The 22,075-nt window shown below is 38.4% G+C and overlaps 2 protein-coding genes across 2 annotated transcripts in view; one reads left to right on the forward strand and one right to left on the reverse strand.

Annotated features, from left to right (window-relative positions):
- The window catches only part of CMSS1 (cms1 ribosomal small subunit homolog (yeast)), a 384,439-nt gene that overhangs the window by 315,391 nt on the left and 46,973 nt on the right, over positions 1-22,075 (reverse strand). The window lies entirely within an intron of this gene.
- FILIP1L (filamin A interacting protein 1 like) overlaps positions 9,046-22,075 on the forward strand; it is a 34,835-nt gene continuing 21,805 nt past the window's right edge. Inside the window, exon 1 of the mRNA XM_006094685.3 lies at positions 9,046-9,159. The gene's annotated coding sequence lies outside the window, so the exon portion shown is untranslated. The remainder of the gene's footprint in view (positions 9,160-22,075) is intronic.

The raw sequence follows: 22,075 nt of genomic DNA on the forward strand, positions 1-22,075 counted from the left end.
AGTGTACAGGTGATTTAGAAACAAACCTAACCTCTAGGAAATGTTAAGGAAAACTGCTTTCCTTGAACTATAGCATTGGAAATAAGAGGAGAAATAAACTCCACTGAGAATCCTATATAATAAAAGCCTAATATGCTAAATGTCCGGTTGTCTGGTCATCCTTTCAACCAATCAAAGCGTAATATGCTACTGATATGCTAAGGCCGCTCAACTGCTCGCTATAATGTGTACTGACCACCAGGGGGCAGATGCTCCAACTGGTAAGTTAGCTTGCTGCTGGTGTCCAGCCGATTGGGACTGAGTGAGACGGGCCAGACACGCCCTGGAGCCCTCCCGTGGTCCCTCCCCGGGCCTGATCGTGCACTGGTGGGGTCCCTCGCCTGGTCTGCGCCCTCTCGCAATCCGGGACCCCTCAGGGGATCTCGGAGAGCCAGTTTTGGCCGGATCCTGTAGGGACCAGGCCAAGGGACCCCACTGGTGCATGAATTCATGCATCGGGCCTCTAGCTATGCCACATGAGAATTTGCAATGCAAATTCATACAAACTAGGTGGTCCAAAAACAAAACAAAACAAAACAAAACAAAAACCCTGGGGCTAGCGATTCTGGTATCTGGCAAAAACAAATAAATGGAAATCCTCTCTAGAGGAAGCCACCTTCATTCAACTCAGGGTTCCAAGAATTCTCACATATAAAGTTCTAAGATGTATGACCTCCATTAAAAAATTCAGTGCTGGCTGGTGTGGCTTAGTTGGTTGGAGTGTCATCCAATGCATCGAAGGGTCATGGGTTCGATTACAGATCAGGGCACATACCCAGGTTGCAGGTTCGATTCCCAGTCAGGGCGTGTATGGAAGGCAACCAATCGATGTCTCTCTCTCTCTTTCCTTCTCCCTTTCTCTCTCTCTAGAGTCAATCTTTGGGTGAGGATTTAAAAAAAATTTGAAAAACACACTAGAAAATAATGCACAATGAATGAAAGCCAGAGAAATGACAGTAGAATCAGGGCTGTTGATATTTACTAGTAAGTACCCCAGATAGAATGTAAAATGTATTTAATATGTTAAAAATAAAAAAGGGGAGGGGCTTAAAGTGTAATAGAATATTAAAGGCCAAACAAATTAGAGAATAAACAAATTAGAGAGAAAAAAAGAAACATTTGGAAATGAAAAATATAATTGCAGACCAGCAAAGAGAATTAGTTAACTGAAAGAAAAATCTGAAGAAATTATAAAATAGTCTGAAGAGCTAATGAGATGGAACAACTGGAAGAGTAGTTAAGGGATATGAAGAACAGAGTAAGAAGGTCTAACATGTGTCTGTTTAAAAGGTAAGGAGAGAAAAAAAATTCCAGAAGTCACATTTGATGAGTTAATATTGGCTGAGATATTTCCAGAACTGAAAAGACACTGGTCCTCATATTCAAGAATCTCAATAAAACTCAGAAAGGATAAAAATAAGTCTATACTTAAATACCTAATAATGAAATTGCAGAATATCAAAGACAAAGGGAAAATCGTAAAAGCAGCTAGAGAGAAAAGGAATGACAATTAGACGGGTGACTGACTTTTTAACAGTAACATGGGAAGCCAGAAGTCAGTGGAATAACTTCAATGGGCTGATGGAAAACAAGCATCAACCTAGAAGTCTATACTCAAAATTAAAATCTTCCCAAGAACAATGGCATAATATAAAAACATGTTCAAACAAATAAAAAGAGAGCATCTGCAAAGAGCTGACTTCCAGTAAAAGAACTTCAAAAGGATGAATTTAGATTAAAGGAAAGTGATCCCAGATGGAAGTCTGGAATAAAAAAAGGATTGATGAGCAAAGAAAGTGGTAAACATACTGGTATACCTAAAGCAACACTGATTAAAAAATAATAGATGATGAGAGCATCTTGTAGAATGAATAAAGAACTATAATAGATGACAACAACAATATATATATTGGGAGGGTATGCTCAGTGTTGAAGTATTCCAAAGTCCTTAAATTTTTTAGATGAGGATTAAAATTCTGATCGGTTTTAAAATTTGACAATTTAACTTGTGAGGAAGCCGGTTTTCTATTTTGAATAAAATGGGCTTGATGGGGAAGTAACAAATCCCTGGAACTGTTCAGCACTGACTAATGAAACTGACTAATGACACCTAACGTATGTATATGCACCAACTCCTAGAAAGAAAGTTAAAAGTTCTCATTTGAGAGATAATTCAATATTATAAGAATTCAATATTACAAGGCTTTTGAAATAACTTCCAGTTGTGTAGTTTATGATGCAGGTTGGATACGTAATGACATAAATTTTAATAGGACTTCTCCTATAGAGAATGACCAATTGGCAAGCATGCAAGGCAATGGTACTAAATAATAACACAGAGTTAATATTAGAAGCTCAGACCTCTCTATTAAATTTTTGTCCAGAATTGTCAACAAATGGCCAGTCTTAATGACTTGAATTAATTACCAGCAATATACAAATTTCCAATTGAAAAGAAATGCAATGATTGCACTGTTAATAAATAAAGTGAATAACTAGTTCATTGATGCTCCAAATTAGTTCTATAATTTACCTAATATTAATTAGGATTTTAGACTTACTCTTTTTGACAGTTCTAACCCCATTGTTTAATTAAGCCATTTTTGAATTTTCACATTTCCCAACAGAGACACGCAAACCCAGAAAATGTAGTGGCTGAGTCACCAATTTACTGTTGACATTGGGGCTAATCCTTTAGCCTCTCTGAACTCCAATGATCTCATCTAGGAGGGAACAAGAGGAGGCAACAAATAGAGATGTTTTCTAAGGCCTTTTTACACTCGAAAAAAAATGTGATTTTATGAAACAATCATCCTTCATAATAAAACTCAAAGCACATTTCTTAGTCTTAATATGTTCATTATTTTTCCCAGAGAAGTCATCTTTAGCCATCACACAGGGAACTGAAGCATTTAGTCTATGAGACAGTTTAATCAATCATTGGTGGTGTTTAGAAGAAGTTGCCCAACTGAAGGAAAGGATTTTACAGTCATACTCCACCTTCACACCAAGCAGTAATTACTGTAAAGTAACGGGCAAAGCAGAAGTGGGGATAGGAAGGGAGATTTTAAAATGTCTCATAAAAATTATCTTAGAAGGAACCATTTCACTCCTATTTTTCTTTTCTTTTCTTTGTTAATTGCCACCTGAGGATATTTTTTCCATTGATTTTTAGAGAGAGTTGAAGGGAGGGGGAGAGTTGAAGGGAGGGGAAGAGGGGGGGGGGAGGGTGAGTGAGAGAGAAACATCGATGCGAGAGAGACATATTGATTAGTTGCCTTCCACATGCCCCGGGGATCAAGCCTGCAACCAAGGCATGTGCCCTTGACTGGAATTGAACCCTTAACCTTTCTTTCTGCAGGCTGATGCTCTAACCATTGAACAAAACTGACTAAGGCTCACTCCTACTTTTCCTTACTTCTTCCGTGCTTTATTTCCTCAGGCCTTCTAGACCCATGTCAATTAGTTTACATGATTAAAAGTTAATTCTCATGCATTGCTATATTTGAGTTTCCAATGATAAAAGGAAACATATACTAAACATAACTTACCCATTTTTTATCCTTAGTTAGCCAAGTATTCCAGTTACATACTAAACAGTCCACTGACTTCCAACTAATAAAACCTGTTAAATTGTACTTTAAACCCAAAGGTCTTTTTTCACAAATATTTACCTTGAAATCAAGCTCCATAACTACACAGAAAATTTGTCAGAGCGGTTTCTTTAAAAATGCATTACCTAAAACATATAAGGTGTACAAACTATGTGAAAAGGCCCCTTTAAAAAATGGACTGGACAAAGCATTGAGAACAATCTGTACTGGCAAGGGACAAAAATGATCTAATAGGTCTTTTCCGTCTCTAATTTCTGTGATTTGAGGATTTTTTTAATCCTGCAGTAATACTTTCAAGTTCAACAATTTCTCAAAACTATTATTAGTTACCAAGGAAACACAAAATGTTTGCAGGAATAAATAAGCAAATGGACTGGACCTAAACAGCAGGCTTTTCCTGCTTTCCATTTAATAATTCTATGGTGGCGTCATATCAATTCTTCATTCTCTCCAAGTCATTTTGCTCACCTACTGGCAGCTCACTACAGTCACATAGCCAACTCATAGCATCCCATGTAAACCAAGACCAGAGGTCTCTAAACAGAAGATTGTCTCTTAAACACAGACATCCCTACTTTATTTAGTGAAGAACAAAAACCATGGCAATACCAGAGGGATAGTAAGCAGTGATTGACTTTGTGACTACCATTTCTAGGGAAAATATGCAAATATGTGCTTTTAAATAACTCAATGTCTATAGAAACTCTATGAACATGGTTAAAATATATTTAATAAAGGTAAAAGACACATAATACACACATATGCCCACAGGATGAAAACAATTATACTTCACAAATGTTTAGAAAAAAACTAAAAAGAAATGGCAGTACATCAAATTGTTAATAGTTGGCAGTATTCAAATAGGAGGACTAGGTGCAAAATGTCTTCTAGTTTTCTACATTTTGCAAATTATCATGGCACTGAACTATTTTTAAATTAATTTTAAAGCCACAAAATAGTAATCATTTTAAAATTCACAAAGGGCTTTCCATTCCCTAGTATCATCACTGACACTGTTGCTAAAATCACCCCAAGTGAGCTCTTAAGGGTATTGGTCCCTGTTCTAAAATCAAATTAGGTGGAGTATGAACAGGAAGAGTTGAAGAGTCTCTAGAAACTTCAAGGACTATGGAGGCTTGGAAGGGGAGATTTGGGCTGAGATAAGTGAGAGGGTCTGTATGTAAATCCAAGTTCCCTACAGGCAATTAACTGCTGGTGAAAGGCTCTCAGTGCACAGGGGAAGTGCTGTGCTGCCTGGGGAAATATTTTGTGTGGGCATTTATATGTACAGAGCTAAGCAGATGCCACCTGAGGAACAGAAAGAAGAGTGAAAGGAAGAGGTTAGTTAGAAAACTGCCCCTGGCATGAAGAGAAGGTGCTTTCACCCCTCAGACTTTCCTTCTGGCTCCCCATTTGAAAGTTGCCCACCTGTGTGCTCAGTCTCAGCCTTCCTCATAAACTGTGTGGCAACAGAGGAGAGGTCAGGTTTGCCTTAAGTTCAGAGGCAAAGCTGTTTTGCAAGAAGGCTGCCAATGAGGTGTCAGAATGTTCCCTGAGATGAATACCTTAGTGCCAAAAGCGCACACTCTGACCAATCAACTGCAGCCTAACAAAGCAGGACTACAGAATTCTGCCTCTTCCCATGCTGTCCTGGATCTGTCCCACTCTGTTCAGCTTCTCATACAGGACCATGCCCATTATAAGAATTGTTGTTTCTTCTTTGCATGTTATAGTGTTTCAACATATACTATAGAGATAAAAGAGCAAATGTGTCACATTCAAAGTTAGCATTACTATCCCACATCCTGCAGCAGAGCTTTCAGGGAGCACACACATCACCCCTCAACTTATGAATGAACCCGTAATGAAAATTGTGGGCAGCTGAAAGAAAGGTTCAGTTAATTGTGAACCCTGCTTCTCTGGCACTTATTTGGATGACTGGAAGACTTCCCCAGCACAAGAAGAAACAAAGGCAGGAAGACAGGACATGAAAGAAAATAAGAACAGTTACTTCACAAAGAGGAACTGGCTTTGACATGCTTAGTAACATGTTAATGGTATATTAAAAGTTAAATAACAAGGACATTGTGGACATTACTAATACTAGTTGCTGTGGTCATTGTAATAACATAGCATTAGCTTGAACCATGGGAAACTGCTGATATTCAACTGTTTTTGACTAACAAAAGTGACTTCACACAGTTCAATAGAATCAATACATCTTAGTTCCCAGCCTTGTGGCCTATAAACCCGTCTTAAACATTGGAAGGCAATTACGTTGGTAGGAAAATTCCTTTGCATTTTTTCCAAATAACAACTTAAACCTATTGCTGCTTTGAATCATAAATCCAGATTACTAATTGAAGAAAGGACTTTAATTTGTAGATGTGCTTATTTGTGAGAAATTCCTGATTATAAAATAAGAAGACTCATATAACAATTGCACAGTAAAATTTTCCTTAAAAGGAAGTAAAATTTTCTTAGCCAAGACTGAGGCACAGTGTTCATAACTCTATTCTTTTCATAATAAATATATGTCAGGAGCCAAGAGAACAAAAATTACATCTCAAAGAGAATGTTGGTGAAAAGACAGAAATAAATAAAAGTCTGCCGGTCAACTCATGTGGCCAAAGGAGCACAATACCAATGACTGGCTAGAGTTTGTGATATAAGACGCAGGGTGTTCTTGTGTCAAAGATCCCCCTACCTCAAGACCCTTGACTTTCATCTGTTGGAAAATTGTCGTAACATTCTAATTTTACTAGTATTAGAACAAGACATGCTGCTAACACCCTCAAGAAAACTGTCTTAGTAAATATACAGATCCAATGTGAACAATACTCCCTAAGGGCAGCTCTGGTGTGTGGCCTACAAAGAGGGTGAGTCTTGGTTTTCTTAGTTCAACAGCCGTGGGCAAACTACGGCCTGCGGGCTGGATCAGGCCCGTTTGAAATGAATAAAACTAAAAAAAAAAAAAAAAAAGACCATACCCTTTTATGTAATGATGTTTACTTTGAATTTATATTAGTTCACACAAACACTCCATCCATGCTTTTGTTCCGGCCCTCCGGTCCAGTTTAAGAACCCATTGTGGCCCTCAAGTCAAAAAGTTTGCCCACCCCTCTAGAAAATAGAGATGTGTTGTGTAGATTAAATGGTGGAGTGCACGTAGAACACTAATACAGTGATTGGCATGAATCTGAATTAAGAGCTCAACAAATGAGTTCATATTGGCTCCGGAAGAGAGTGGTCACGTACTGCAACCTCAGTTGGAACACTGAGTCATAACTGGGTCAGAGACCAGTACTTCAGGGAGTAACAGTACCAGGCAAGGCACACAAGGAGTAAGAGTCCTAATCCTCTTTTCTCTCACCTCAAAAGCCCTAGACAACTCTTGTATTCACTTAACTTCTCCTTTCTTCAGTTATCCCAGCTGAAGAAAAGGAGGAACTAATACTGACAAATTTTATAGGGGAAGTAGGATAAATAAATGCAAAGCATGAGTACAGAAATGTGAGAAATAAATAAAAGACAGTGTCAAATGTTAAGAAACTTCTGTACCCAGCAAAAGAAAAAAGGAGGCAAAACAAGTTACAAATACTAGTTTAAAGTACAGGTACTTTATGTTACCAGTTTGAAGCTGAGATTCAGGTGTTTATGCTTCATGCAACTTTCATAACAGTAATTTCATCTTATGTGTAATAAATCAAATCTGGCATAAAAGTCCCAAAAAGGATGTTTAGTAAGCACAAAGCAAGCATACGAGACTAAAAAGATTCAAATGCACTTTACAAGTATAAGGCAGAGTAATAAAACTAACAGACCAACATATAAAAGGTTAATATAAAATTGCAAATCAAATATTAAATTCAGTTGAACAGGATGGTCCTTCACTTCTCTTACAGTAGTATATGTACAATAGTGTCAACAATAAAAAAAACGAAATTAAAAAACACACCAGTATATATGAAAAGCAGGGGTTAGTTTAATTTAGGCTTCTCCGTAGACAGGTAGAGTGATCTAGAATTGACTAAGTGAGCTGACAATTTAGCAATGATGATGCATTTATTTTTACACGCTGCATCTTTTTCCCACACCATTTCACTAACTGTACATTCTCTGTAATCAGCCTATTTCACTCCACACTAAGAAAAAGAAACAAGCACACTATTTTAATTATTCTTGTTTGACAAAACATATGGAAACAATAGTTCTATAGACATATGTACATCATAATAGGAAGCAATCCTATCTTAATGTAATTTAAAAAGAGTTAAAGAGACTCAAGTTATTAAAACTACTCAATTAATTTGAAGCTTGCAAATAAGGCAGCCACATATCTAATTTATTTAGCAGATTCATATAGCTGGCTAGTACTTTAGAGATTACTTCTCTTATTGTTGTGCAAAATTATTAGGAGGCTCAATCTCTTAATTCAGTAATATTTGGTCAGTTTCCTTTTTCTGATCATGTCTTTTTTATTTTGTTTTCTGGTAGAAGAGAACAAATGGATTAAAACTGGTTCTAAAGTTCTATTTTTATACTTTTTTGTTTTGGAAATACAGCAGCAAACATTTAATTTCTCTAATAAATACTTTCCCTGCCAAATAGAAAGATTAGTTTTATCAACTTTCATTAAAACACAGGCAAGCAGAAATGAGGAACCAAGAGTTTCTTTCAGGAAAAACACTGAAAAAATAAGATTTCATCTGGCCTTCCCATCATCACTTGAAGAATTGTTTGGTAGTTACATCATCAGGAAATAAAATACTATCCTCTGAGGACCCCTACTCTTTACAAAGAGGAAAGAGAAGGTTTGAAGTCTAACTCACCCCCAGAGATGTCTCAAAGCAAAAAAAGACTTCTGGCTTTCCTCTCCTGCCTCCCCCCAAGCAACCAAAAAACAAATGTACAAAAATGTATTTACAAAAGTTTAAATAGAATTACAGATGTGTTTGTAAAGTATGTGATTGTCTAACCACTAAACTGTACACTTGAAGCTAATACAAAATATTACTGAATATAAACTGTAATTAAAATAAAACAATAGTATTTTTAAAAGTACAGGATGTGTATTTAAGAATCCTAAGTAATAACAGAAGCTTTAGAGCCCCAGAGCAGAGGGAGGAAAGTACAAGCAGATCGACCATGACCCCCCATGACTTGGTTTGCCCGGGAGGAGGGCGCCAGCGTCCCAGGCCCGCCGCCCATTCCTCTCTGCGGGGAGCCCGGGACCCAAGGTCCGTTCCTAAGGTCTGAGCGTCGGAGGAGCCGGGCACGTTGCTGCGCCGCCACCACCGCGGGTCTGGCTGTCACCGGCGCCCCCGCCGCCCGCCCGCGCCGCACACGCGGAGCGCCTTATAAGGCAGCGCAGTGACGTAACGCCCATAGGCCGGGCGCGCTCGGCGCCCAGCTCGCATTGTTCGGGCGACTCCCGGAGCGCGCACAGCCCGCTCGCAGCGGGGCGCAACTGCGGCCCCCGCCCGGCCCGGCGCAGGCAGCTCAGGTAAGCCCGGGAGAGCCGCTCCGCTCCAGCACGGGGCACTGCTGTCAGAGAGCCAGGTAGTCGGTAGGTAGCTTTTAAAGTTACCAGCATCATGAACTGCAGACAGGTTTCAAAAAGCGCATCCAATGAACTCTAGCTTCAAAACTTTTTCCAGCTCCTACAAAATTTGAAAGTAAAAGTTTTCTTCGCTGGAGGAAACAGATTTGGGATTTAATTTTAAATGTTGAGAGGTGGGGGACGACTATATATTACATAAGCTTTCCAAGTGAGCTACACATTGAATCCTGCCTGTATTAAGAAATCTTTGGGGATAGGGTGGAGGGAAGTATATTGTAATACAACAATGCTATCTCCTGATCTTCTCTCTCCTTGGACTAAAACTCCCTTAAGAGCAGAGTGCGAAACATGGCCACATGGTAGTGGGTTTGTTAGTGAACCCCCACCCCATGCCTTTTGTAAATCTACTATAAAAGACTACAAAACTCCTGTTAGTACATCCTGTAATTAAGAGAAAGTGAGTCTTTAAGTTAAAAAAAAAAATCTTACAAACGCCATTATGTCTTAAAAGCATATGTCAATTTGCACAAGGAAGTAACAACCATCACCGTTTTAAGTTATAACTTTTACTTCAATTCCAATCAGTAGGTAAACGACAAACTGCACTGAAAATTAAAGATAAGCTGGCTATTCTAGAGTAATATTTTGGACAGTAATTTATGTACAAAACTAATTTAAAAGACAAAGCCTATATAAGAATTTTGTTAATCAGTGGCATTTCGAACCATAATTAGTTACATCCAAACTCTGAACAGGCTATTGCGGTAAATGAACCTTTACAGTATGATAATTGAACACTTGGAAGGTGCTAAAAATCTACATATTTTACTTTACTTTTTAGAATAAAAAAGCAGCAGAGGAATTAAATTAAAACATGCTATGTCAAGTTTAAAACATTAGAAGATGAAAAACTGATTTATCACTCAAACTGTATTTGGTCTGAACATATATTGTAAAACAAAACTTAAGAAATTGTGACAGAATTATTTCTTTTTAAATAGTCTCTGTTTTATTTATCATTTGAAACATAACATTTTTATTTGCTTAAAATTCCAGATATCTGTGTTCTAGTAATTCCTGTGTGAGTTTTCCAAAGTATATGACATTGATGCCTACTATTTTTGCTTCACAGAATTTTGTTTTCTTTGCTAATTTTGTTTGGAGCAATGCAAGACTTTGGTTTTAGTATTCTAAAAGAAATATTATATGTTATTTGTTGTGAAGATAAGCTATATAAACTGCAGGTTAGTACCAAGAAGTAGGATTTCCCTAGAACTATTATTTCAAATCTAGGGAAGCGTACAATAATGAGGAGAAAGGGGCCAACACCCAGGTCACTGTGGAGAAGTACGGAATATGCCATAGAAAAAGTTGCTTATTTGATATAGGCTGTAATTGGAAACTGAAAAATTCCTGCCTTGGGAAAAAGGTATCCCACTCTTGTGCATCAAATAGAGGAGAAGGGAAACAGAAACCATCAATTACTGTTTCAGCTATACCCAAAGTACCATCTGTACCATAAACTATAGCTCAACTGCTGAAAATCATAACCTCTATCAAAGCTCTAAAAGCTGTTTCCCAGAGTCTGCATTTTATTTTTTTTAAATAGGCAAGCATCAATTTTGAAAAAAATTTTTAAATGACACACTTCAATACTGTTTCCCTTTTATTAACTTAAAAGCATGTTCAAGGAACAATCACTCATTAAGACCCCTTTTAAAAGTTAAACAAGATTTACTGTGGATATATAATGTCATAGTGGCTCTCCAAGTAAGCATTTCTTAGCCTTGGGACAATCTATATGATAGAAAAGTTTTAGATAGAATGAATGTGAATTTTTACATTTTCAAATAAAGCATGTATTAATTTTATGCTTAATTAAATTCATTTGCCCTTTTATAGTGATTATGATTAACTGGTAAGCCACTGGTATTTTTGTGATATTTTCCTAGTGCTGTGATGGAATCTATAGTAACAGCCAATATACAAACAAATCAAGCTTTGAGCTTCCTAATTTTCAAGTCCACTTGCAATTACCATTAGCTTGCTTTCTCAAACAGCTGTAAGTTTTGTTTTAGGTTTCTCTGCTACCCCTTCACCTTCAAAAAAAAAAAAAAGTGCCTTTGGTAATAAATGGATTTTGAGGTAAAATAAAATGTGGGAAGAATAAAATTCCATTAATTCTTCTTAGGTCATGTTCTGTCTATATCTAGTGCTTCAGGGCAAAGTGAATGCTTTTACAAGGTGAAGAGACAAAAAAACACAGCCTCCTATTTAAGGGAAAAAGGAAGGGGGCAGGAAGAGAACTGTTTACAAAAGACTGAATATTGTGGAGTAGTAATCAGAGGATGTAAAGAAATATTGGTTTCATCCTGCTGCAGAAACTGAAATCTGTTGTTCACATAGCCAGTCATTATATTTAAAAAAATCTAACACATTTTACCTTTAATTTATATTTGACTATGAATATAGTTTTAATTTAAACTGATTGTTTACTTTTGTAAATTATGTTTAAATAAGGATTTAGAGATGAAGAGACACTCCATGTAGAGCCACCAGTATCACAAACTTTCAAAGAAATATTTCTATGACTGCTTCTGCCATCACTACAGTATTTCTGGGCCACCAAACCAATCCTTAAGCTTGATGTATGCTACAAAGACTTTTAGAACCTCCTCTGGATGGTGGTCAGTTTTTACTTCAAATGTTAGATGCACTAATTAATTCCTAGTGGATTGTCACCAACACTGTTGTAAGCACTCCTACATCCCTCTTTTTCTTAAAAACAGAGTTGAGATTCTCTCTCCCTGGACTTTTGCACTAACATTATTTCCGACTGGGAAAGAAAGCTGGGCAAGCAAAAGTGGGAAGGCCCTCCAAGGAAAGTCCCTTGGTTCTTTTTCAGATATGGGGGAAGAACTCCCCTTTCATGATTGTTCTCTCAGATGCTTTTAGCAGATAAGACAGGACAGCAGCAATTTTAAATTGAGTCCAAGAACAGATAATAACACATTAGTAGTGTTCTTTCTCCAATCTAACTATCCTCACATTCCTGTGCCCTACTGGTTCGAAAATAAGATTAAATCTTAAAGATACAATTATTTTTTTTATATAACAAGCTTGGGGAATAATGCATTTGTGTTTTGGGGGAAGTAGGGAGGTATGTAGAGGAATAGGTAAGTTAAGTGTATTATTGGGGCAGGTAAGGGTGTAGACAACATACACCCAACTCCTTGTTTCTGTTTATGATAACTACTGATTCTAGCCTAAACGACAGTTATTATCAGTAAAAGAGAGCATATATTAATTACATAAGAATAGCAAACAGGCAATTCCACAGATGTGAGTTTGAGAAATACCTTGATAGGTTCTTTTGTATGGACAAGGGGATGCCCCAGGCTATAGAGAGTGTATTCACACACATGTACATACACAGCTGGCAGGAAATGTTATAGCTATAAGAGGCCTTGGAGGCCATCTGATCCAAATGCCTCACCTTGCTGAAGAAGCTGAAGTCCACAGTATGACTTGCTTCAGAGACACACAGCTACTCAGAGGCAGAGGCAAGGCCCCTTGAATTTTGGGGCTACATCCTTTGGTTTCTCCTTAAATTAGTGTTAGGAAGAGAAGAAGACAGTAGCCCCAGAAGTCTCAACACTGCTCATTTGGATATAAAATCCACTTAAAAAAAGGAAGTCGAAGGTTCAGAGTTCTTGTTAATAAATAAATATAGGCAGCAAGAAGGCAGAGGGAAAGGAAGGAGGTGAAATTAATACAGTTCAACCAGGATACAACAATGGAAAGGAGGTGATAAAGAAAGGACAGAGAAAACAAATAATAAATGCACTTAAAAGTTCTCTGGGTGGCAAAGTTCACTCTGCTTTGAAGGTGAGAGGTGGCCTGGAAAGAGTGTGTGCTCTATAGTCAGACATTTATGTCTGAACCACTAACTTAACAAGTGACCTCTTCTCCACATCTTCCAACTAAGCATTTTGCACTTCTTAGACTTCCCCAATTAGCAGGTTTCCTTTCAAACTTCAAGTGACTCAGTACCTTAAGAACAACCTCCCCAAAACAACAGGGGAAGTTATCAGTGAAGGCTGTAAACTTCTGGTGATACTTACCCTGCTTTGCTTTCCTGCACATAGGTGCACTGCTACATGACATCATTTGTTTATTGTCTGTCTCCTGGAATATAAACTCCTTGAGGGTAAATTTCGCAACCAATTTATCCCTAACACATAGAAAAGTACCCTAGGTATATCAGTAGATGTGTCAAAAAGAGTATTGGATAAATGTACAAATAAATTAAAATCTAGAAGCTTCATGGTAAGAAAAGTATTTCAAAAAACAGTGCGCTAAGAAGAGCCTCTTCTAGATTGTGTTTGGGAGCCCAAAACAAATCTCTGCCACTATTTGAAGTAACCATATAGAACTGACTTACAAACACAAAAACCAGAAAACAAATTAGGCTCAAATGAAGTCACGACAGTGAAATCTGCTTTGTTCTGTACAGTATCTGTTGTGTAGGCAGACTAGGTCAGATGTTTCTCTGCTCACTGCCCACCTCCACCTACCTTACCTTAACTTCATCCCAAAATAATGTGAATAAAGGTGGTGAAAGAGTACCAGGTGAATCACTCTGGGACATGGAATGGGCTCTAAAAAACACAAAGGAGCAGAAAATAGTGGTTTTGTCTTTAATGAAGGGAAGACTCCTCTATTTTTCCCTAATCTCTGTGCCTCAGATGAAGGCCTGGAAGATGCAGACACTGGGTCCAAACAGTAACTAGAAATCTGCAGACTGCCTTTTCCCAATCATACACTTTGAGTCCCAAGTTACGGGGGGTAGTCCAGTGCATCTGCCAGGTTTTATAGAAGCAAAAAAAGGAGTGATTTTCCTATAATTTTTCAGTTAGTTAACTCCAATGTCAACCTATAAAGCCAGCCTAGAGCTTTTAACTCCTCAGAAGCAGCAAACCTTTACTGAGCATCTACCAGGCATTGTGCTAAGCACAAGGCAGGACAATAGACCCAGCAACTAAGTTCTCTACTCACCACACCATGTCACTAACCCAGCTACACCTACTAGCACTGACTAGCACTGTGTTGATGACAGGGACTAATAAGATCACCAGTGGCACTTGCACAAAGGCTTCAGTCATGGTCCAGGGTCCCTGCTCTTTCTTAATGGACTGATAAAGCAATGTAGATAAGACAAGTCAGTTGTACATAAAAATTAAGTAAGGATAAAAAGAGTGTGGGACTGTTTAAGACAATTCAACAGACTACTCCAAGCTTGCTTGCTTAGTGACACTAAATGGACATGGACAAATAGTGTTATTTCAATGGTAAGACTAAAGAGCAGGAATAAGGGCTCATAAATCAAAATTCTATTCTTCCTGGCTCTGCCATCCATCCACTGGTTAAGCTTCCTGTAGCCTTGGCTTCCAGAAACCTAAAAAAGGCAACAATGTCATCCACCATAAGTATCTCTCAATACTGGGAAAGACAGACTAGTGGGCAGTACCTGAGGGAGTTCTGATCAAGAAGAGCAAAAGGCTATACAAAAATACAAGCTACTGATATATCATTACAACTCAGCTAAAGAAAGTGGGAGGAATGGGAGGGAAAAAGTCCATACTTAAACACAGAGGAAATATTAACATAACTGTAGCTCTTAAGCCTGGAAGAACTCCAAACCATTTTACCAAAAGCAGCCTCCAGGATGAGGTCAGCCTTCCAGGATTGGCCGCTTTGACAGGAGCAAAGCTGCCAGATTTATCTTATCTCATGGCCCACCAGTCTTGGAACAAAAGTTTAAAGGTGAACTAAGTTTCTCTCTTTAAAATCCCCCCCCCTTTTTTTTTCTAAGTGAATCAAAACAAAAACAAACCTCTGAGCAGAAATTCTAAGAGGAATGTAAAACATTCATCACATTTGGGCTGACAAGACTTAAGTGACTGCTGCTATTACATTTGAAGAAAAGAAAGAGCTGCTTGGCCTAGGAGCTTGGGGAGAGCATGAGAAAGTTCCTAGTTCCTAGCTCTTTGCTCAAGACAAAGGGCTATGCAGTGAGATGCTATGTAAGTCCCTTAGCCTTAACTTGTTAGTCTATTAACTGGAATGGCAGAGGAGATAAATCACTGTGGAGTTTTATGAAAAAGTTATTTGCTGATAAAGGGATGATTATTCTTTAAAAATAATATCAATCTACTTATCAAAATGGTTAAAAACTCCTATCATTAAAATAAATACATTATACTTGAGGTTACATATTATCCTTTAGGTTTTCATACAACTGGAAATATCTGAGATATTTCAGATAAAGGTGATAACAACCTTGTCAAGTGATTTGGGGTTCCACTCATTTCCCCTAAAATTATGCTTCACAAGATTCTTCTTATAGTCCCATAAAATTCAGTGACTTGAGCAAAGATGCAAAGAATCACAGGCAGAGTTAAGATTCTCTGGCTGGATTTCCCCATCTAAACTTTATTTAAATTTGCTCCAAGTGATTTCCTCATTTCACTGAATGGTTTCCTCTCCTAAGAAGTGACAGGAACAAAAGGAATAATTACTCTACTTCTCCTGCTCTAATAATAAGTAAATTCTGAAAATTTTACAGTCATTCAGCCTAAGAGGGGGTTATGCTCCCCTAAGAAATGGTTCTTCTCAGCCCTCAATCATTTATTTGGTCATCAAGTATGTACTGAGCTCAAGCCCAAAGGGGGGACAGAGAAGTATCAAATCCTTCAAGGAGCGTACCGTTAGTTCAAGAGCAAAACAAATACACAAAAGCAAACTAGAAAATGGTATAAAACAATAGAGTATTTGTGTCAAAAAAACTGTAAGGTCTGTGGCGACTCAGAAAGGGGGAATCAGTGAGGGTTAGACAAGTTAGGGAACATTCATGGAAAAGATGGGAATTGAAATGTAAATGGAGGCTACTGAATAGAGCATTCCAAAAAGGATGGCAGATTTCTTCCTTGGAAATGTACTATGAAAAGGGAATATGAGGTAAAAAGAGAAAGAAGGCTTGCATCAGGATCTGAACACCCAAACTCTGATAATTAAATACATCATCTGTCTGTCAGAACCACCTCGGCCTTCATAGAAAGGAAGGCACCTTAAATGTTTTCGATCCTTAAAGTGAAGATTAAATGTGATACAGCAGTTGGCACAGTGGCAGAACCATAGCAGTCCCTCAGTAAATGGTACCTATGACACTCTAGTTATGCCAAGTCCCCACGAGGATGGTGCTCATCCTCATATGGGGCTACAGGCTTCTGCCAGACGGAGGCACAAGGCGTTGCCTCAGGCCCAAAGAGGAGGTGCCTTACCGGATGCAGTCTGAAGAGCTCTGTTCTCTTATACCCAGCCATAAAGTGAAGTCAGAGGCCCTAACTGGTTTGGCTCAGTGGATAGAGCGTCGGCCTGCGGACTCAAGGGTCCCAGGTTCGATTCCGGTCAAGGGCATGTACCTTGGTTGCGGGCACATCCCCAGTAGGGGGTGTGCAGGAGGCAACTGGTCGATGTTTCTCTCTATCCCTCTCCCTTCCTCTCTGTAAAAAATCAATAAAATATATTAAAAAAAAAAGTGAAGTCAGAGATTAAGCTTGTTGGAGAAAATTCATGTCTCTAGTGCCTAACCTCTCTGAAAAAGCCACTGTGAAAAGCGAAGTTATCCTTTATCCTGACGTCCTTGCTAGAAGGGAATTCCTCCTATGAGAAACCCACAGGAGTGTTCCTAAATATGTCTTAGTCACCTGAGATAAAGAAATAAGTTACCAAACCCTGGCATGCTTACCTAAGTGGTTAGAGCATTGGGTTGCAGGTTCAATTCTCAGTCAACGGCACATACCTTGGTTGCAGATTTGATTCCCGGCCCCAGTAGGGGGAGCTTGTGGGAGGCAACCAATGCAAGTGTCTCTCTCACATAGATATTTCCCTCTCTCTCTCTCTCTCCCTCCTCCCTCCCCTACTGAGTAAAGGACCAAAGAGAGCAAAGAATTAAAAAGCTAGCCTGGATGCCCTAACCGGTTTGGCTCAGTGGACACTGAGCGTCAGCCTGCGGACTGAAGGGTCCCAGGTTCGATTCCGGTCAAGGGCATGTACCTTGGTTGCGGGCACATCCCCAGTGGGGGATGTGCAGGAGGCAGCTGATTGATGTTTCTCTCTCATCGATGTTTCTAACTCTCTGTCCCTCTCCCTTCCTCACTGTAAAAAATCAAATAAATAAATAAAGAAAGAAAGAAAGAAAAGCTAGCCTGGAATCTCCGTTTTACCTTGAAAGTCCTACCATGCCTTCGAGGCACACATAAAAACAAATGGGTAAGACAAATCTTATAGCTTATATCAGATCCTAGACACAGATAATAAAGATTCCCTTTTCAGAAACTAATAGGCTAAATACTTCTTCCAGGTGTTAATTTTTCAGTTTAATTGTACTTTCAATTTAGCATAGCTTTTAGAGCACACTTATAACCTTGACATATAAAGAACCAAAAATAAATCTGAATCCCATGAAATTCCAATTAGGGTTTCCATACAGTTAAGAGATTTGACAAGTCATAAAAATCTCTTCTGGTGGAGCCCGGCCGGGTGGCTCAGTTGTTTGGAGCATCATCCCATACTACCAACAAGGTTGCAGGTTTGATTTCCAGTCAGGGCACATACCTAGGTTGCAGGTTCAATCCCCAGTGGGGGTGCTGTGTCAATCAATGTATCTTAGGGTGAGGATTTAAAAAAAAAAATCTCTTCTGATGGAAGGAAGCATACATTTTTGACATGAATTTGTATACAATGCTAACAGAAAGAAGGGAGGAAAGGACTTTAAAGCTTTGTTCTGTGGAAGTGAGATTTGAGGCTCATCAAAAACCTGTGTAAACCTTGGAGAAGAAATTGTACTGCTTTCCCATGTTGTATCTGAAGTGACAGGCAGATGAGGCAATGTCACAGAGTTAAGTCAGCAGCAGATTTTGGTCTAATATTCCCTGTCCATTGGATGCATGGCTCTTCTGAAAGTAGCTTTTCTGTTGTTTTGAGACTTGGGGTTTTGCTTTTTTTCTAAAATGCTGTGAATGAGTGAACTTTAAAAGTGAAGTATAGTGAAGTCAGTACTTTTTCAAAAATACTTTTTTTCAACTACATAGCGCAAACCTGAAATAGTTTGTCCTCCATTAGAATTCAAATCACAGGATAAGATATGGTCAGGGCAAAAATGGATGGGCATTCATATTACACATAATGAAGCACACTATAGCCTTTTCTCTAATTCTGCTATGAACAGAATTTCTCACAGAGATAAACATAACTAAATGGGTGAAACTCTTACTCAAGCACAAAACCAGCATCAGAGCCAGGGCCAAGGGAAGTGGAATGTAAAGTCGTTGCTCTCACCCCTAGCAGGTCTACTGCTAACCACTGTAACATTTTTATGGAATTGCCCCTCACTACACATGCTTCATATTGTCTAGAACACATTCATCTTAAAAGAACCCAACTTAGAGGAGAGAAAATAGGATCAAACTCTGTGTACATGAATTCTGTCTTCTCAGTGCTTGGAAGTGACAGAAAAGGAAAATGTAATACAAATGCTCTGCACTGTCAATTAAGGGAACAGTAAGGCTCAGATAACTGAAATAAAGTTTACAATTTACAGAGGACATGCAAAACACAGACCACAAGAAAAATGGTAATTTATATTCCAACAGATTCCAGAAGAAAAGCTGTCTGTAACTAAACTTTATCTATGGCCCAAACTCTAGCTCTCTATAACATCATGGAAGAAACAGAAACCAGTCATCCTCAGGAACTAGGAAAAGTGGGTAAGAGCATATGGAGGACACTCACTGTGATTCGTGATCTAACTGCTCAGCAGGAAGCCAAACCCGGCATCAGCCTTCATCCTCCAGCTGCCCCCACCTCCACTTACTATTCAGTGCTATGAAATGCTCCTAGTTCTGTTGTCCCTTATTTACTGATTTACTATAGCTAAAATAAACAGGGGGGAAAAGAAAGTTCTCTAGGGATCAAATGTTTTCATATGTTACACTCTTTGGGCTCCTATCTACCCTGTTTCTCATGGCAAACTCAGTAGTCACAATAAAACCTAAGCCTTTGTTGTTGTGGTTTGTAAATTTCTGAAGTCGGAATTTCCCACTAACAAGTTAGGAAACCTTTGGTTTCCCAAGCATACCACATTAGCCGCTGCCTCTGTGCAGGCAGCAGCCACACTACAAGAAGGTGAAAGAAAACCAGTGAACTCATCCACTTTGGCACATGACTGCTTCCTCCTTTGGCCTTTTATGTTAAATCTGACAAACTGAACACCAGAAAATTAACATATGAAAGCCAAATGAAGGAGGAAAGTCTTTTTCTTAAAGACTTATAGGAACTAGGGGCTTAAAAAAATTTTGGGGGGGTTCAATAAGATTTGGAAAGGGATATACTCTTTGTAGCTTTTTAAAAGGGAATGAATAAAAGAAAGAAAAGCAACCTACCAAGGAATAAGTATTAAGAGAAAGGAATTATACTAATCCTCCAAAATACCCATTTGCAATATCTGATTGAAAACATTGTGATCTGGGAAGAGAAAAAAAGACTAATGGAAATTAAAACCAGAAAATTCTGCAAGTACATCAGAATGTTCTTCTAAAGAATCCATTTCTGTTTTCCTCAATCCACTAAGATAGAAAATACAAAATGGATTTTAAATAATAAGAGAAAAACATGTAAATAGTCTTAGTAAGATAAAACAAATAGACATACACTTTTAAGGGTATAGAACACTATGCCCTTGAAGTCTGTCTGAAAAAAGTCTGCCTGTTAAAAATATTTTCCGAGAACTTTAAGTTCCTTGAAATGTTCTAGGGAAATGGTATTTATGACAAACCTACCTCCCCTAGGGAATATGAGATGTTATTACTGGCAAAGCCACAAATTTTTAAACCATCCAAAAATAATTATGAATTTATGCCAAATGACTAAACTGGCTTTATTATTACAATGATTAAGAGAATATTTGCTAATGTCTCATGATCAAGGCTCAAAGTAGCCATGAACCTACAGAAAATACTGTGACAAAACAGCGGGTTGCAAGTGGTGGTGATTTTCTGTGCTTTTGACAGGCAGAATATTACAACACAAATTCACTGGGGAGGATGATTTGCATGTGAGATATATGAGATAGGAGGTGTGGGTGTATGTCACGGTGAGAAACAGGGTTCGGAATAAATACTATATTGGCATTGTGGTTCTGCCAATTACTAGGCAGGACCTTTGCAAATTAACTTCTCTGAGCCTCAGTTGCTTATTTGTAAAATGAAGACAATAATACTTGCCTGCTATAACTGTTTCCAGGACTAGCATGCTATACATGGCATATAATAACTGCTCAATAAATGGTAATTCTGTTACAGACGATAAAGAAAAGAAACTATATACTATGTGTCTGTTGCTTACAGTTACTCCTAAAATGGGTCCTAGTTAAGAACTAGAATAGGTGTAGTTCAAAATTTAACCAATATTTCTTGAATACCAACTAAGTATCAGGCACTGTTCTTAAGTTAGAACTGCAGCATTGAATAAAACAGACCAATAATTGAAATTGACCAGTTATTGAATAAAACACACATACACACACACACACACACAACCTACTTGAATGAAGACACAGCCAATGATAAAATAAGTAAAATATAGTATGCCAGATGGTACTAGATGACATGAGGGAGAGTCCAGAAGCTGGCTGGGGAAGCAGCCAGTCCTAAAACCACAGGCCATGTTGTGTTCAAAGAACAACATGGAAGCTGCCAAAACCGGTTTGGCTCAGTGGATAGAGCGTCGGCCTGCGGACTGAAAGGTCCCAGGTTCGATTCCGGTAAGGGCATGTACCTGGGTTGCAGGCACATCCCCAGTGGGAGATGTGCAGGAGGCAGCTGATCGATGTTTCTCTCTCATCAATGTTTCTAACTCTCTATCTCTCTCCCTTCCTCTCTGTAAAAAATCAATAAAATATATTTAAAAAAAAAAAAAAAAAAAAAAAAAAAAAAAAAGAACAACATGGAAGCTAGTGTGACTGGAACAGAGTGAGCAAAGTAGGAGGGGCCAGAAAACTGATGAGGACAGAGTGCAGGAATGAACAAATGAACACTAAAAACATGGAATAGGAGAAAGAGGAAACTCTTTGGAGGTCAATACTCTTGTCTGGGCTTTCTGGCATGTAGCCTGGTTAAGTGGAAAGAACACATGCTTTGCAGTCAGTGCGTTTTTATTCTGGTTTGGTTATTTTTGCTGTTTGGTAATTATTTTACCACTCTAAATTTTAGTGTTTTGATACTAGCCTCATCTGTAAAACGGGAATAATAATTATGTAAGAATCAAGTAAAATCAAGTAGCACAGAGTAGACCCTCAGTACACTTGTTTCTTTCTCACTCCAAGCTAAACCCCTCACTACACAGCAGCTGGGAACTGGAGTCTGTGTTCCAGTTCTAGGGCTATCGTAACAACAGCCTTGCATGTTATTTAATCTTCTTGGGCCTCAGTTTCTCAACTGAGAAATGCAGATGCTACACACAGACCTTATAGAGACAGATATATAACTAACAGTCAAAGTGCTGTTTTAAAATTATAATAAAAATAATGTTACTGTTAGTTTATCTTCGTATCTAAAGTTTAAAACAGCAAAAGTATATGACTCCCATTCTTCTACCTTATTTGATAAAATATCCTATAAATTAAAAATTGTTTAGCATGGCCCTAGCCTAGCTGATTTGGCTCAGTGGATAGAATGTCAAGCTGCGGACTGAAGGGTCCTGAGTTTGATTCCAGTCAAGAGCATATCTACACTGGGGG

The sequence above is a fragment of the Myotis lucifugus genome, unplaced genomic scaffold (assembly GCF_000147115.1).
Source record: "Myotis lucifugus unplaced genomic scaffold, Myoluc2.0 scaffold_140, whole genome shotgun sequence".
Lineage (NCBI taxonomy): Eukaryota > Metazoa > Chordata > Mammalia > Chiroptera > Vespertilionidae > Myotis > Myotis lucifugus.